This window comes from Lynx rufus, unplaced genomic scaffold, assembly GCF_022079265.1.
Source record: "Lynx rufus isolate CCGP_SWC_20201006 ecotype Redwood Valley unplaced genomic scaffold, mLynRuf1.p SCAF_7, whole genome shotgun sequence".
NCBI lineage: Eukaryota > Metazoa > Chordata > Mammalia > Carnivora > Felidae > Lynx > Lynx rufus.
In genome coordinates, this window is record NW_025814889.1 from 41,239,619 (window position 1) to 41,256,817 (window position 17,199).

General features: G+C 40.8%; 1 protein-coding gene and 1 non-coding gene across 4 annotated transcripts in view; both read right to left on the bottom strand.

Moving 5' to 3' along the window:
- SCNN1A (sodium channel epithelial 1 subunit alpha) overlaps positions 1-4,134 on the bottom strand; it is an 85,904-nt gene extending 81,770 nt beyond the window's left edge. For 2 of the 3 annotated variants that reach the window (XM_047066775.1, XM_047066771.1), the window contains exons 1-2: positions 3,930-4,134; positions 1,323-1,409 (exon numbers count right to left, since the gene is read on the bottom strand). The gene's annotated coding sequence lies outside the window, so the exon portion shown is untranslated. The remainder of the gene's footprint in view (positions 1-1,322; positions 1,410-3,929) is intronic. The other variant, XM_047066772.1, reaches the window with a different exon arrangement.
- Positions 4,135-10,977: 6,843 nt separating this feature from the next.
- Positions 10,978-11,081, bottom strand: LOC124502817 (small nucleolar RNA U13). The gene has a single exon (XR_006960065.1). It is a non-coding gene; the product is annotated as a small nucleolar RNA U13 (small nucleolar RNA).
- Between the last annotated feature and the right edge of the window lie 6,118 nt (positions 11,082-17,199).

Genomic DNA, 17,199 nt, shown 5'->3' on the forward strand with positions numbered 1-17,199 from the left:
CAGGAAGAAAGCTTCACAACACTGGTTTGGCAATGATTTCTTAGATATGACATCAAAGGCATAGGTAATAAAAGAAAAATACACTGAAAGTCATATGGTCACAAAAAGACAAATACTGTGTGATTCCACTTACATGAGGTACTTCGAATAGACAAAATTATAAAGACAAAAAGTAGAATGGTGGTTGCCAAGGGTTGGGAGTAAGGGAGAATGGAGAGCTTTTGTTTAATGGATATAGAGTTACAGTTTTAAAAGATGAAGAAGGTTATAAAGATGATAATAGATGGTAATAGTTGCACAACAATGTAAATGTATTTAATACCACTGAACTGTATACTTAATGGTTAAGATGGTGAATTTTGTTATGTGTGCTTTACCACAATAAAAATGTGCTCCCAAAAGTGAAGATCGTTGCCTTTGTTTTACTATATTATAAATAATCAAACAAAATCTATAGGCTGCAATTAAAGAAAAGCAATAAGTAAGATTTTCAAATTTATTTAGATTCAAAATAGAATAATAAAAATTGTAATTCAAACTTAAAAAGCATCAGAAAATTAGATTTTGACATTGATTACTTTAATAAACTAATATTTCTTTAAAATTCTAGTAACTATGCATAGCCTATTTTTCTATGCTCTCAAATATAAAACATGTAAACTTGCAACATCTTACTTCTTGCAACTGTCCCTAGCCAGCCTGTCCCATTTCTATGGCATGAAATGTAATGGGGTCTTCTCAGCCCCAGAATCCTCCACATTGCCCATCCTAAAGCTCCCATTGCTAACTCTGAGCTCTAGTAAAGGAGAAATTTGTCCCACAGGCCTTCCTTATACCTCTTCCTGAAGGATTTCTCCACCCTTTCCCTTCCATTATTAGCTCTGTGACACTTCAGGAATCCTGAGCTCTCACATTGCCCCAACCCCTAGAAGGAAAAGAGTTTGATGATCAACTCCTACTCCCAGAAGTATTTACTAACACCTTCTGTGTCAAGCCCTCGGCAGGGTGTGTCCCCATGTTACCACACTTGACCGCTCACATCTATCCTGTGAGGCAAGCATCAGCATCCTCATGTTACAGTGGAAACAGACTCACAACTTGAGTCACTGGCCCAGCTAACAAGTGACCGAGAAGAGAAATGGCCTTGGACATAGCCTAGGCAGGACAGATCTACCTTGACTGGTCCTCCACTTTTCAAATTTTTACCATCTGGTTGATCCTTATACCCCCTCCCTAGATTCCTCTGACCCATCCCCTCCCAACCTCCAGGACTCTGCCTGTGCCTATCACCCTCAACATTCCTCTATGGACAAGATGCTCACCAAAGGAGGAAAGATTCTGGCCCAATTTGCAGGTGAGAGAGAAGGTTGTCACAGCCGTTGCTCTTCAGGAATAACTTCAGCGGTGCCCTTAAAATCATGAAGGTGAAGAGGGTCAGGAGAAGCAGCTGTAAGAGAAGGGGAAGCCCTGGCCACCAACCCACTCTCTTCCTCTCCCAGTTGAGGAAGGCTTCAGAAGCAGAGGGAGTGTGGGGAAGATGAGTCAGATATATTTCCCTTTTGCATCACAGAATCAAACTCTCCATCTGTGACTTCAGATAAGTTCCAAGTAAGCCCAAGCAATGGCCCACAGGGTGTGATAGCAACACGCCTACGGCACAAGGCATCCCTTTCCAACTCTGTGGGGAAAACCACTGCCTCTCTCAAAAGCCAACATGCTTCACGAGCAATGAACAATTAGAAAATGAAACTGAGACAAAAATTTCATTTACAAAAGCACGAAAAAGAATAAAATACTTAGGAATAAACTTAACGGAGAAAGTGTAAGGCTTGCACACTGAAAACTACGAAATGTTGAGAGACAGTAAAAGAGACCTAAATAAAAGAAAAGATACCTTGTGTTCATGGATTAGAAGACTTACTATTATTAGGATGACAATACTCCCCCAAATTAATGTACAGATCCAATCCAACCCCTATAAAAATTTCAACTGCCTTGTTTTGCAGAAATAGGCACAAGCTAATCCTAAAATTCGTATGGAAATGCAAGAAACACCAAATTGCCAAAATTATCTTGAAAAAGAAGAAGTCAGAGGACTCACACTTTCTGATTTCAAAAATTACTACAAAGCTACAGTAGTTAAAACAGTGTGGTACTGACATAAAGACAGAATTGAATTGAATCAATTCAAGAGTCCAGAAGTCAACCCATGTATCTATAGCCAATTGATTTTAACAAAGATGCCAAGACTATTCAATGTGAACAGAAATGCCTTTTCAACAAATAGTGCTGGGACAATGTATATCCACAGGCAAAAGAATGAAGTCGGACCCCTACCTCAAAGTGTATACAAAAAAATAACTCAAAATCAATCAAAAAAATAAATGTAAGAGCTAAAACCATAAAAATGTTAGAAAGAAACAGATATACATCTGCTTGACCTTGGATTAGACAACAATTTCATATGACACCAAAATCAAAAGAAAAAAATGCCAACAAAAGAAATTGGACTTTATCAAAGTTAAAAACTTTTATGTATCAAGGATACTCCCAAGAAAGTGAAAAAATAATCCATCAAATGGAGAAAATATTTGCAAATCATATATCCAATAAGGGTCTAGTATCCAGAGTATATAAAGAATCTCTTACAACTCAACAAATAATCCAATTTAAACATGAACAAAGGAATAGACATTTCTCAAAGAAGATATACAAATGGTCCGTAAGCACATGAAAAAATGCTAAGTACCATTAGTCTTAGGGATATGCATATCAAAACTATAATGAGATACCCCTTCATTCTAACTGGGGTAGGTCTAATTTTTTAATGGAAATTAACATGTGTTGGTAAGCATGTAGAGAAACTAAAATCTTCATGTACCATCGATAAGAATGCAGAATGGTTCAGTTGCTATGGAAAACAGTTAGTTTGTCAGTTCCTTAAGAAGTTAAACATAGAGTTACTATATGACCCAGCAATTCCAATTATAGGTTATACCCAACATATGTTCACACAAAACTTGTACATGTTGTACTTGTATCAACATGAATGTTGATAGCAGCATTACTCATAATAGTCAAAAAAGTGGAAACAACCCAAATGTCCATCAACTGATAAATGGATAGACAAAATGTGGTATATCCATCAATGGAATATTATTCAGCCATAAAAAGGAATGAGTACTGATGTTACATGCTACAACATAGATAAAATTTGAAGATATGATGCTAAAGTGAAAGAAGCCACATAAAAATGACCCCATATTATATGACTCCATTTACATGAAATGGTGAGAATAGGCAAATCTACAGACACAGAAAATGGTTTGGGGGGGAGGAGGAGGGCAGAGAGGGGAGGGAACAAGTGGGACTAACTGTCAATGAGTATGGGGTTTCTTTTAGGAGAGATGGGAATGTTCTCGAATTAGATAGTGGTGCTATTTGCCCAACTTTGTGAAAATCCTAAACACAACTGAATTGCACATATAAAATGGTTGAACTTTTTTTTTTTTTTTTTTTTTTTTTGAGACAGAGGAGAGATAGTATCTTAAGCAGGCTTCACACCCAGCACGGAGCCTAACACCAGGCTCAACCCCACAACTGTGAGATCATGACCTGAAACAAAAATCAAGAGTTGGACACTTAACCGACTGAATCATCCAGGTGCCCCCGTTATAAAATGATTAAAATGTTTAATTTTATCTCAACTTAAAAAGAGTCAACATGCACCAAGGAGTCCTTCAGTCTGGGTTCGAGGTCAGTATAGATCTTAGGAAGGCATCTGGTGCTGAAACAGAGGAGTCTAAATAAAGGTCAGCCAAGTCCCAACATCCAGCTCCCAAATGAGCTAAGAAATACCACCTTTGAGCAGATCTGAAGTGTCCTGAGGCTTGTTAAGGTGGGGGGACAAGAATGACTTCCCCTGCCACCAGGTGGCTTCTTTCAGCTTCTAGGGAGATGGCGAACATCTGAAGGGATCCACGGGATTGGCAGAGGCCCTGAAGGTTGGGTCACAAAGCAGAGGATTTTGTAGAGAAGAGCCAAGAGTGGACTTTAGAACACTGGTGGCGTCACAAGGATAAAGACATCACAAAAGAGGAGATACAAGCGGCCAATAATTGTGGAAGACATTTGACCTCACTGGCAATCAAAAGAACATACACGGAGACAACAATGAGACAGCATTTTCCCCCAATTAGATTGTCAGAAACGGTTTGCTAATATGAAATTTGGCAGGATGTGAGGAAATATGTGTTCTCATTCCACTGCTGGTGGGTGTGTGAGTTGGTAGAGCCACTTTGGAGGGCAACTTGCCAGTATCTATTAAAGTGAAAAATATTCATACCCTATGACTCAGCGATTCCAATGCCCAGTATTTATTCTGAAGACACACTCCCACATGCACGGGGAGGTATGAAATGTTTATACGACACCATTTGTTATAATGAAATGTTTTGGGCAGGGGAGTGTTCATGAACAGGAGAATGGCTAAAAACCCTATGTACAGCCATTGTCTATTTAACAAAATGAGTAGCTCTATATCATAAAATGATCTCCAAGCTATGTTATTGGATTTAAAAACCAAATTCTAGAATGATATATATCACTTATGAGAAAACAAAACCCAAAACACCAGTGTGGAAGCCCTTGGAGATTTCTGAGGGGCAGGATGAGATGCTAGGCCAAGAATCCTTTACCCAGGTGCCTGCGTGGCTCAATCGGTTAAGTGCCCAATTCTTGATTTCAGCTCAGGTCTTGATCTCACAGTCATGAGATTGAGCCCCTCGTTGGGCTCCGCTCAGTGCGTAGCCTAAATAAATAAGTAAATAAACATTAAAAAAAAAGAATCTTTTCTTCATCTGGACAAAGATGAGCTTTAAAAGCAACACATGAAGAACATAAAATCGCCAGGCTTGGGACTGTTTCACTTCCAAGAGATAATTTTTTTGTTGTTTGTTTTGTTTTTTGTTTTGGGGATTTTTTTTAGCCTCTTTTTTTAAGTTTTACGTATTAAGTAATCTCTACACCCAGTGTGGAGCTCGAACTCACAGCCCCGAGTTCAAGAGTCACGCACACTCTTCCAACTGAGCCAGGCAGGCGTCCCCCATGAGATAATTTTCTAATAAGTGGCGAAAACCAATGGATGATTTGTTCCTCAGGCTTTATATCTTATTCTGTATTAGGAGAATTGCTGCCGGCTTGTGTAATATTTAGAGAAAAGAGGTAAACTGCCATGCCCCAAATAAGAAAGGAAAAGTTAAAATCAGGTGTCCTCACCGTCAATTATCTCAGGTATGAAAGAGGGGCGTAAGACCTTGCTAGGGAGAAGTAATGACCACCTGCTACATGTGAGGATTTTCACCCACCTCCTGGGAGACAAGGGATCTTCCCTGCTCTGACAAATTCAAGGAGAGGGTCCTCAGTAGGAGAGGGACTGGGATCAGAGTAAGAAATCTTGATTATCACTTAATAATATTTAAATAGAAAATAAAGGGTACTAGGGGCACCTGGGTGGCTCAGTCGGTTGAGCGTCCAACTTTGGCTTGGGTCATGATCTCATAGTTTGTGAGTTGGAGCCCCACATCGGGATCCATGATGACAGTTCAGAGCCTGGAACCTGCTTCGGATTCTGTGTCTCCTCTCTCTCTGCCCCTCCCCTGCTTGCTCTCTCTCTCTCTCACTCTCTCTCAAAAGTAAATACACATTAAAATAAATTTTAAGAAAAGAGACTAAAAAATTAGAAAAGAAAAGAAAAAACAAAAGACTTTGCTAGAAAGATCCACCTGATTTTTTGCTGACAGATGTCTGTCTGCAGAGGTTGTGCTCTTCCATTCTCTGCTGTATAAAAAGAGCCACCTGGGTGGCTCAGTCCGTTAAGCGTCTCACTTCCACTCTGGCCATGATCTTAGGGTTTCATGAGTTTGAGCCCCACATCTGGCTTGCTGCTATCAGCACAGAGCAGGATTCGGCTCCTCTGTCCCCTTCTCTCTCTGACCATCCCCTGCTCGTGTGCACACTATCTCAAAAATAAATGAGCATTTAAACGTTAAAAAAAAAATTTTTTTAAGGGGGGGCATCTGGGTCAATTAGTTAAGTGACCAACTTGGGCTTAGGTCATGATCTCGCAGTTCCCAGGGTTCCAGCCCCACGTCAGGCTCTGTGCTGACAGCTCTGAGCCTGGAGCCTACTTTGGATTCTGTGTCTCCTTCTCTCTCTGCCCTCCCCCACTAGTGCTCTCTCTCTGTCTCTCAAAAAATAAACAAACGTTTAAAAAAATTTTAATAAAAAAATAACAAATAACATTTAAAAATAAAAATTAAAAAAAGAACCTGTTTATTACCATACAGAGTAACAAGAGAAAGGGATCTTCGCTCATTTTTGGTCATGAACATTCCTAAAATAATAAAACATATACACATATAATTTATTTGTTTGTTTAGAAAAAGTTCTGGAAGAATAGTTGCTAATTTGAAACAGTGATACCTCTGAGGAGGCAGAGAGAGAACGAAGGCTGGAGGAGAAAACTGATCAAAGGGATTTTGAGGCTTATCCAGAATTGTTCCATTTGTTTTTTCCATTTTCACTTCTAATTTTTTAAATACAAAAGGAGATAAAGTTGCGGAAAACAAATATAACGTTATTTTTACTTATTTACAACATAAAAGATCTTTTTGCTCCCACTAAAATAGTAATATATAACAAAATTTTATACAACATAAGTATATTCAGAAATATTTAGTAAGAACACTGTGTTTTAGTGTGTCTCATTTTTTTTTATTTTTTTTAACTTTTATTTATTTTTGAGACAGAGAGAGACACAGCATGAATGGGGGAGGGGCAGAGAGAGAGGGAGACACAGAATTGGAAGCAGGCTCCAGGCTCTGAGCCATCAGCCCAGAGCCCGATGCGGGGCTCGAACTCGCGGACCGCGAGATCGTGACCTGAGCTGAAGTCAGACGCTTAACCGACTGAGCCACCCAGGCGCAGCCTAGTGTGTCTCATTTTTACAAACTCTTGCTTCAATACTTTATATATAGTGATTGGTAGATCTGAATCTAAGTTCAAATATTTGGTTGTTTTGAGGTATTTTTAATATTTTTGGGGGGGGAGAGCACAAGCAGAGGAGGGGAAGAGAGAGGGGGACAGAGGATCTGAAGCAGGCTCTGCGCTGACAGGCTGACGGCAGTGAGCCCGATGTGGGGCTCAAACCCACAAACCTGAGATCATGACCTGAGCTGAAGACAGATGCTCAACTGACTGAGCCTCCCAGGTTGGCCCCAAATATTTGGTTTTAATGATTGAGTTAGACGAAGGTCAAACTGCTTCAGGTGTATTTTCTTTGAATCATGAGTCCATTTTCCACAAGGCTTTTTCTGTTGGAACACTTGGTGGACTAGGTTGAGGGCATGTCCCCTTAAAGTAGCTTTGCAGTTTATTTTATCAGACATTTTATTTATACATTTATATAAATACCTTTGTATAATTTATATTCTTAACTCTTTTCATTGTGAACTATATCCAATATACAAGATACTATCCAGTTTTAACAATATTGAAAACCTATGCTAAGATTGTAATATTAGCGGAACCTCAGAAGCTTCCTGATCATACCCTTCCTTCCCCAACAGGCAGGACCAGCTCTGGGCTGTGTCCATCACTCCCTTAACTTCTCTTTCCAGTTCTACCATCTATGTGTGTATCCCTGAACAGCAAACTGTTTAGTTTTGCCTGTTTGTGTACTTTATATATATGGAATGTTACTCATGTACTTTTCTGTGGCCTGCCTTCTTCCCTCAATATTGCTCAATAGTATGGTGTTATTTGCTTGCTTATATTTTTTTTATTGTGGTAAAATTGCATAACACAAATTTTACGATTTTAGCTGGGTTTTAGGCACACAATTCAGTGGCATTAAGTACATTCACATGGTTGTGTGATATTGTGTCTTTGAGACTCATCCGCATTAGTGATATTTTCATTTCTCCTAAGTGTTCCACTCGGTGAATATTCCACTGGGTGAACATACTACACTTTATTGTTCAATCTACCATTTATGGACCTATGGGTTCTCTTTTTCTTTTTCTTTTTGTTTGCTGTTACAGATAGTAGTGTTTGAACCTTCTTGCACCTGTGTCCTGGGGCACATGTGTGAGAATTGTTAGTGCATATAACTACTGGTAGAATGAATGGGTTTTACTTGCTTAATTTTCTAGAAAGAGACATAGGAAGGTATTCCTTGTGTAATGAAATTTCCATTTAGAAAAAGAAAAGCAAAGAGAAGTTGGGATGGCTTCATAAAGCGGAAGAGCAGGGAACAATCTCTGTGAGATAGGAAGCAGAAAGGAACAGGAAGAGCAACCCAGACATGTCTGCAGGCTGAGTCCAGAAGGTATTGTCAAGCATTCATTCAATCCAGCACATGCACCGTGCAGCAAATATGTGTCTGTCTCTGTAAGTGCTAGAGTTAGCAGTGGACTGGAACTCAAGAGACCTAGGCTTTCTCTCAACTTTGCCACAAAGAGCAAATTATTTCACCTCGTTGGCCAGTGGTTCTGACATCCGTAAGATGAGTAGATATACCAGGAGGATCAAAAACCTTCCATCCAGCTCTGCTGGTTTGGGATCCCAAGCTGGTTGAAGTAGGAAGATAAAGGCTTGCCAGGAGTAGTTCTAATCTAGGGTCCAGACAGGAAATAACTCTGGATTCAAAAACAAAAAGGACCAAAGACAATTACTGGGCCCGGCTCTAGAGAGCCAGCAGAAATGATGTGATGGTAAATGTTTAGCAGCTGACTCTCTGGGACAGAGAGTCCTTGGCTTGTAGCGGCATTTACTCATTTACACAGTTGTAAAAACTCCCACAAGGGCCAAATTGGAAAAGACACACTCCCACATAAAGCTAGAAACCTTTAAGAAAAATCTAGAAAGACCCACTCTACAACACAGAGCCTCCACAAGGAAGCTTGCCTGCCTCTGTCTGTCTTCCTTTTGGGTGGAGAAAAAATTAACTTGAAAATTTGCAACTATAAGCCTGTGATCACTTAGGTCGAGGGTTCAAATTTATACGATCATGATTGAGAAACCCCCTCTGCCTCTGAGAAAATAACGTATAAATTGGTCTCAGGTGAGTACTATTCCCTAGAATGTCTGATAAAATCACCTGCAAATGGAGGGCACCTTTTGGGATGAGCACTGGGTGTTGTATGGAAACCAATTTGTCAATAAACTTCATATAAAAAAAAAAAATCACCTGCAAAACCACCTTGAAGGGACATGCCCTCAACCTGGGCCACCAAGTAACCCAACAGAAAAAGTGTTGCTGAAGATAGGCCCATGATTCAAAATTAGAAAGCACACCCAACCGGGGCACCTGGGTGGCTCAGTCGGTTGAGCATCTGACTTCAGCTCAGGTCAAGATCTCACAGTTCATGAGTTCAAGCCCCGAATCAGGCTCTCTGCTGTCAGCACAAGAGCCCACTTTGGATCCTCTGTCTCCCTCTCTCTCTGCCCCTTCCCCACTTATGCTCTCTCTCTCTCTCTCTCTCTCAAAACAAAATAAACATTAAAAGAAAACACACCCAACCTAGAGCGCCTTTTTCATCTAAATCAGTCATTAAAACCAAATATTTGAACTTAGACCCAGATCCACTGGTCGCTATATATAAAGTGTTGAAGCAATATTTTGTGAAAATAATAAAGCGTATTAAATCATATTGCTTTTACTAAATATATTATTACTAGTATATTGTTATACTGTATAAAATGTCATTATATATTATGTTAATGAAAGCAAAAGGATCCTTCATGTTGTAAATAGGTAAATATATTATCTTTAAATATTGTTATCCCCAACTTTACCTCATCATTTTTGTATTTTTATATGTGACTTATGCCATTTTGTCCCATCTTTTTTAATGTCCATATACTTACATAGAATTTGTATTTGAATAATGATCATAATTTGCTTAAAAATATTGCATACATTTGGGGATACATGATCAAAATCATTTGATCAATGAAGTACAAAATCAAAAAAGTTTGGAGACCACTGAATTAGAAATATACTTTTTTTTTCCTAGTGCATATGGGGACATTTATAGCTACATCCTAGACCACAGACTAAATCCCAAACCAGAGGATCTATATGTATTAGTTTTCTATGGCTACCCTAACAAATTACCACAAACTGGATTAGCTGAAAAGAATCCAAATTTACCATCAGAGCTCTGTAGGTCAGAAGTTGGAAATGAATCAAATTGTCAATAGGCTGCATTGCTCCCCGATTCTCCCTGGGGGGCTCCAGAGAGAATCAGTTTCCTTGGTCTTTCTAGTTTCTGGAGGCCTTCCACATTCCATAGCCCATGACCCTCTTCTTCCATCTTCAAACTCAGCAATAACAGGCTGACTCCTTCTCCTGGTGCCACCCCTCTGATTCTCTCTTCTGCCTCCCTCTTCCACTTATAAGGACCCTTGCTGTTGTAATGGGTCCACCTGGATAGTGCAAGATAATCTTCCCATCTCAGGGACAACTGATCAGCCATCTTGATTCTGTCTGCAACTTTGATTCCCCTTTGCCATACAACATACTCAGTTCCAATGATGTACACATCCTCGGAGGGCCAATATTCTGCCTACCATATTACACATACAGCTGACATTCTCTAACCACAATGAAATAAAACCAACATTGATAAAAAGGAAACATTTTAAAGCTCATTGATCTGGAAATTTTTTAATTTTTTTAAATGTTTGTTTATTTTTGAGACACAGAGAGAGAGAGACAGAGCAAAAGAGAGCAGGGGAGAGACAGAGAGAGGGAGATAGAGGATCTGAAGCAGGCTCCGAGCTGTGAGCATAGAGCCCAAAGCAGGGCTCAAACTTATGACCATGAGACCATGACCTGAGCTGAAATCAAGAGTGGTCAGACGCTTACCCACTGAGCCACCCAGGCTCCCCTGAAATTTTTTTTTTTTTTAATTTCAGACGGGTAACGTGCCGACGTCGTAACAAGGTTTAAGGGTGGCACATGTCACACAAAAGCATGCACACCCAATCATCATGCTTATGAACTACAAAAGGATCTGAAATTTTTTTTAATTCTATATATTATGCAATGCTCACCACCATAAATATAGTTATCACCCATTAGGTGTTATTGCAATATTATTGACTATACTCTGTATGCTTCACTTTTAGTCTCTTGTAAGTTATATTTTTTAGTTATATTGCAACTGGAAATTTGTACCTTTTAATCCCCTTCACCTATTTCACTCATCCCTCCACCCCCATCCCCTCTGGCAACAACCAGTTTGTTTTCCATATTTATAAGTCTGTTTCTGTTCGCTGTTTGTTTTTTATGGTTTTTATCCTTCTCTGCCTGACTTATTTCATTTAGCATAATCCCTGTAGGTCTCTTCATGTTGCAAGTGGCAAGGTATCATTCTTTTTGTGGATGAGTAATATTCCATTGTATATATATCACATATTCTTTATTAATTCATCTATTGCTGGACACTTGAGCTGCTTCCATATCTTAGCTATTGCAAATAATGCTGCTATTAAACATAGGAGTGAATATAAGTTTTCAAATTAGTGTTTTCACTTTCTTTGAGTAAACACCCAAAAGTGGAATTACTGGATCATATGGTACTTGCATTTTTAATTTTCTGAGGAACCTCCATACTACTTTCCAGAGTGGTTGCACCAATTTACCTTCCTAAAGGAAGGTAGCGCAAGAGCATTCTCTTCTCCACATCCTCACCAACACTTGTTATTTCTTGTCTTTTTGATACTAGCCATTTTGACAGGTGTGAGGTGATATCTCATCATGGTTTTGATTTGCATTTCCCTGATGATTGGTGATGTTGAGCATCTTTTCATGTGCCTGGTGGCCTTCTTTGGAAACATGTGTAATCAGGTCCTCTTCCCATTTTAAAATCAGATTATTTGGATTTTTTGGTGTTGAGTTCTATAAGTTCTTTATATATTTTGGATATCAACCCCTGATTGGATAAATCACTTGCAAATATCTTCTCCCATTCAATAGCTGCCTTTTCATTTTGCTGATGGTTTCTTTTACTGTGCAAAAGTTTTTTTTTTTATTTTGGTGTAGTCCCAGTAGTTTGTTTCTTTGTTGTTTTGCGAGAGAGAGAGAGAGAGAGAGAGAGAGAGAGAAGCAAAGGGAGAGAAAGAGAGAATCTTAAGCAGGCTCCAAACTCAGCTCAGAGCCCAACACAGGGCTCAGTCCCATGACCCTGGGATCATGACCTGAGCTGAAATCAAGAGTGAGACGCTCAACAGACTGAGCCACCCAGGCATCCCTCGTTAGCTTATTTTTGCTCTTGTCCTCCACCCCCAAGGAGACATAGCTGAAATATGTTGCTAAGGTTGATCTCCAAGAGATTATTGCCTAGGCTTTCTTTTAAGAGTTTTATAGTTTCAGGTCTCACATTTAGGTCTTTAATCCATTTCAAGTTTATTCTTGTGTATGATGTAAGAAATGATGTGGAAATTTTAACACTTTTTTTTTTAGTTTATTTATCTGTCTTGAGAGAGTGAGAGAGAGCAATCGGGGGAGGGGCAGAGAGAGAAGGAGAATCTCAAGCAGGCTCTGTGCTGTTAGCACAGAGCCTAACATAGGGCTCAAATCATAAAACCATGAGATCATGACCTGAGCCAAAATCAAGAGTCAGGCATTTAACCAACCAGGCACTCCAATGATGTGGAAATTTTAAAATGTAATTATAGGGGCGCCTTGGTGGCTCAGTCGGTTGAGCGTCCGACTTCAGCTCAGGTCACGATCTCACGGTCCGTGAGTTCGAGCCTCGTGTCGGGCTCTGGGCTGACGGCTCGGAGCCCGGAGCCAGCTTCCGATTCTGTGTCTCCCTCTCTCTCTGCCCCTCCCCCGTTCATGGTCTGTCTCTCTCTGTCTCAAAAATAAATAAACGTTAAAAAAAAATTTTTTTAATAAATAAAATAAAATGTACTTATAAATAATATGTAGTTCAAAAATAAATAACAATGGGAAAAAATAATAAGCTGACATAATTAAAACACAATATAGCAAACTTATGATTTAATATGTTTTATTATTTTCACAAAATCTTGCTTCAACATAGCCAAAATAGTTCCTAGAGGGAAATTTATAGCCAAACATTATAAAAGAAAAATTTTAATTAATGAACTGAGCATCCAATCCAAGAAGTTAGAAAAAGAATGGCAGAGTAAACCCAAATAAAATAAAAGGAAAGAAATATTTTTTTCTTATGTTTATTTATTTCTGAGACAGAGAGAGACAGAGCATGCAGAGAGAGAGGGAGACACAGAATCAGAAGCAGGCTCCAGGCTCTGAGCTGTCAGCACAGAGCTCGATGCGGGGCTCGAACTCACACACCGTGAGATCATGACCTGAGCTGAAGTCGGTCGCTCAACCAACTGAGCCACCCAGGCGCCCCAGGAAAGAAATAATTTAAAAGCAACACGAGGGACGCCTAGGTGGCTCAGTCAGTTAAGTGTCCAAGTCTTGATTTCGGCTCAGGTCATGATCTCATGTTCGTGAGACCGAGCCCCACGTCAGGATCTCTGCAGACAGCATAGAGCCTGTTTGGGATTCTCTCTCTCTCCCTCTCTCTCTGCCCCTCCCCTGTTTACATGTGTGTTCACTGTCTCTCAAAATAAATAAACATTTAAAATAAAATTCAAAATTAAAAAATTAAAAGAAAAAAATACACCAGAGAGTAAAATGTAACAAAGAAAACAAAGAAATAATGGAAAAACACGATGAAATCAAAATGAATTGGTTCTTTGAAGCAATTAATAATTAGATATATTTCTTGCAACTATATCAAGAAAAAAATGAGGAAATTATAAGTAAACAATAATAGAAATGAAAATAACTGTAGACCTAGTGGTGATTTTAAACATTTCCATCCATAAATCTAAAAGAGATTAAATAGATAATCTCCCAGAAAAATATAAAACAACAAACTGACTTAGAAGAAATGGAAAACCTGAATTAAATCAGCAGTGAAAAACTCACACTCAAAATACACACACATGTATACACACGCACATTCTACCAAGACTTCAAGGACCAGATCATCCCTATTTTATATCACCTGTATTTAAGAAAAACTATTATGGCTTAAGAAGAGAAGTGGCCAAAGAAAAAAATAGGGTGGTGTCTAGAAACCTAAACCAAAGGAAGAAACAGTTGTCAGGAAGGTGGAGAGCTGGCAGATCCCACATACTTCCTGGCTGAAGCATTCCTCACCCCATAAGGGACACACATCTGTATTGCTCCCTATCTCTCCCCTTCATGGTGCTGCAGTAATGGCCTTTACTAAAAATTTTAGGGGCGCCTGGGTGGCTCAGTCAGTTAAGCGGCCGACTTCGGCTCAGGTCATGATCTCGCGGTCCATGGGTTCGAGCCCCACGTTGGGCTCTGTGCTGACAGCTCGGAGCCTGGAGCCTGTTTCAGATTCTGTGTCTCCCTCTCTCTGACCCTCCCCCGTTCATGCTCTGTCTCTCTCTGTCTCAAAAATAAATAAATGTTAAAAATAAAATAAAAATAAAAATTTTACATTTGTCTTTGAGATTATTTGGTCAGTTTCTGGTTCTGTCACTGGTGTGTCAATTACATGAGGGCAGAAACCACATGTTTGTTTGTTTGTTTGTTTGTTTGATCTTTGTGATCCATTACCTGGCATAGAATGTATGTGCAAAAAATTCTTGTTGAGAGAAGAGTGGAATTTGGGAGATCAATGTGCCCTCGGGCCCCCTGAAATTTCAAACTTATAATTGTGGATAGAACTGTCAAGGAATATAGCTGAGGATAGACCATCTAATACTCAGCAAGTAATACTTAAGTGCCAGGAGATGCTAGGAGGTGGAGATGAGAAACTGAAAAGTGGTCAGAGGTTGGAAGAAACGCCCACAAATGCTTGGTCCCCTTTGACTGAGGAGTCCCAAGAATGCAAATTATAGAAGTGGGAAGTGAGTGCACCCCACTGTGCTGCCCACTTGGCTACATGGTCTCTCAAAGAGTGGCTGGGAAGGAGGACCTAAAGTGGTGGGTCGCGGGGAAAGGAGGGGGTGGCGTCATCAAAGAAAGGCAGGAGTGGAGGACAAAGGAATGGAATGGGGGACAAAGAAGGCTAGAAAAACTAAGGCATTTGGATATTAAAGATCAGGAACAGTGATTTCTGATGCCTATGTAATGTAACAGAACTTCCTTCTAATGAAAGATCTTGGAGAGAATGTGTTCCTGTGAGTACTTTGACTGATAGATTTATAAAGGGCCGAGACTGATTTGGAGATTAGGAGCTGAAGACAGATGAGGTATGCTGCCAGACAGAACATTTCTGAAAGGCAGACTGTGACAGAAAGGGCAGGGTGGGGTGGGGGCGGTGTCAGCAAGATAGTGCCTTTACCGCCTTGTAAGGTAGCAAGATCACTGATTAATCTCTGGGGCGGGAAGGACCATTGAGAACAAGAATATCCAAAATACAATTTTAGGTTGTATCTTTATGATATATAAACCTTCAGGGGTGCCTAGGTGGCTTACTCGGTTAAGTGTCCAACTTTGGCTCAGGTGATGATCTCACAGTTCATGAGTTCAAGCCCCACATTGGGCTCTTTGCTGTCAGCACAGAGCCCACTTCAGATCCTCTGTCCCCATCTCCCTCTGCCCCTCTCGCATTTGCTCTCATGCTCTCTCTCTCTCTCTCTCTCAAAAATAAACATTAAAAAAAAAACCTTCTGGGGCGCCTGGGTGGCTCAGTCGGTTGAGCGTCCGACTTCGTCTCAGGTCATGATCTCACAGACCGTGAGTTCGAGCCCCGCGTCGGGCTCTGTGCTGACAGCTGGGAGCCTGGAGCCTGACTCAGATTCTGTGTCTCCCTCTCTCTCTGCCCCTGCCCCGCTCACACTCTGTGTCTCTGTCTCTCAATAATAAATAAACATTTAAAAAATTTTTTTAAAAAAACAAAAAACCTTCAGTAAAAGTTTTGCCACACCTAACAAGCTTCTGTTTATAACTGGTTTGGAAAATTCAAGAAAGCCCTGTGTCTCAAATTTGGAACCTGTGCTAGCAGAAGTAAGGGAACAGCCAGGCGCACAGAAGCAGGAACAGGACTTTAGCTGAAAGAGGAGTCGGAACGAGAGGTGACCGTAACAGCTGACCCACTGAAATTTATCCAGTAGACAGTCCTGTCTCCTCCCCACTCTGCCCAGGACCTGCCCTGCTTGGAAACTGAGCAGTGTCTTACCTAGATGTCGAGGAGGAGAGTGGCCCCAGCTGACATCCAGGCTATGGTCACTGCTCCAGATCGAGAGTTTAGTCAGGCCCTCAAAAGTAATGAAAATCAGGGGTGCCTGGCTGCCTCGGTCGATAGAGCATGTGACTCTTGATCTCAGGGTTATGAGTTCAGGCCCCACACTGGGCATGGAGCCTACTTAAAAAAAAAAAAAGTAACAAATATCACCAAAAGAAAAGTCTTCTGTGGGCCTGTCTCTGGAGATGCAAGAGAAGGAAGGAGATGTTGAGAAGAGAATATGTATCTCTGTGCCAGCAGGTGTGGAGAGAAGCTGCACCCCAAAAGAGAATGTGGTAGTAGAAGATTCTGAAGGAGAGGTCAGCAGGTTGCACTCACAGGGTCTGTGGACAAAAGGAAGGAACTGTCCAGGGAGCCAGTCCAGGAAAGGCCAAGACTCGCCAGAAATTGATGCAAACAGCACAGCAGGCAGGAGATGAGGTCATTCCATTTGCCCAGAGGAAAGTGAGGTCGAGAAAGCTGGCTTTCCTCCTCCTGGCCAGGGTACTCCAGGACAGCCAGGCAGACCCTGCTCCTGCCCTTGCCCCCACGGAGAGGGGACGATGGGCCCTAGCTCAGAGCACGGAATCCTCCCTCGCATGGCTGAGCAGCTCATGACTAGTCAGTCCTCCCAGGGCCCCCAATTCCCTTTTGGGTAAGTTCTCTGTAAAGGTCCCAACTGCCCATTGTTCCTGCATGGGGTCATCCATCCCCACAGGCCCCCACCTCCCCATGCCTACCAAGGTTTAAGATTCACAGTGAAGACAGTGACCATAATCTGGGGAGCGGCAGGACTGGTAGTGACGGCACAAGCCTCAGATCCCACGGTTCACACTCTGAGGTGGGAATTCAGGCACCCTGCCAGATAGTGGAAAGGATGGTTGGG